The sequence below is a fragment of the Lupinus angustifolius genome, unplaced genomic scaffold, assembly GCF_001865875.1.
Source record: "Lupinus angustifolius cultivar Tanjil unplaced genomic scaffold, LupAngTanjil_v1.0 Scaffold_332, whole genome shotgun sequence".
Classification (NCBI taxonomy): domain Eukaryota; kingdom Viridiplantae; phylum Streptophyta; class Magnoliopsida; order Fabales; family Fabaceae; genus Lupinus; species Lupinus angustifolius.
In genome coordinates this window covers 111,125-112,059 of record NW_017727750.1, presented here as the reverse complement: position 1 = coordinate 112,059, position 935 = coordinate 111,125, and the positions used below count along the sequence as shown (strand labels likewise).

At 37.1% G+C, this 935-nt stretch overlaps 1 pseudogene; it reads left to right on the top strand.

The window, feature by feature from the left end:
• LOC109341046 overlaps window positions 1–935 on the top strand; it is a 32,011-nt pseudogene that overhangs the window by 30,323 nt on the left and 753 nt on the right.

Genomic DNA, 935 nt, shown 5'->3' with positions numbered 1-935 from the left:
CAATCATATTATCTTTTATGTTTATATCATCTAATTTTCTATGCACCCATTGCATATTTAACACCATGTAATTTTAATTTCTTCCTCCTTTCTCTCTATATTTGTATATTTATAGGATTTCTATCCATCAAGTACTAAAGACCAACAGTCTTACTTCAACGGCTTCAGTAGGAACACTTTAGAGGCCACCTTCAATGTATGACATCTGATCTGCGTTGGTTGCACAATTATTTATTGAGTATATGTACTAATGATCACATATTTGTTTGTTTGGATTTCAAATATAGACCCGTTATGAAGAGATACAAAGGATTATTTTAGGAAATGAGGACGGGCAGGAAGATGAGGAGCAAAGTCGTGGACAAGAGCAGAGCCACCAAGATGAGGGGGTGATAGTGAGAGTGTCAAAGGAACAGATCCAAGAATTGAGAAAACATGCTCAATCATCATCAGGAAAAGGCAAACCATCTGAATCTGGCCCCTTCAACTTGAGAAGCGATGAACCCATTTATTCAAACAAGTTTGGCAACTTCTACGAGATCACCCCAGACAGAAACCCTCAAGCTCAGGATTTGGATATCTCTCTCACCTTCATAGAAATTAACGAGGTACATTATTTACATCCAACCCCAAATAACAATACACACAATTCCTTGAACTTATTCACTGGTGTTGTGTCTTAGACAACAATACTATTACTAATGATTTGATTTTTTTATGTTAGGGAGGTTTGTTGTTACCACACTATAACTCAAAGGCCATATTTGTAGTCGTGGTTGATGAAGGAGAAGGAAATTATGAACTGGTGGGTATAAGAGATCAAGAACGACAACAAGATGAGCAAGAACAGGAAGAAGTGAGAAGGTACAATGCTAAATTATCAGAAGGTGACATTTTCGTAATTCCAGCAGGTCATCCAATTTCCATCAACGCTT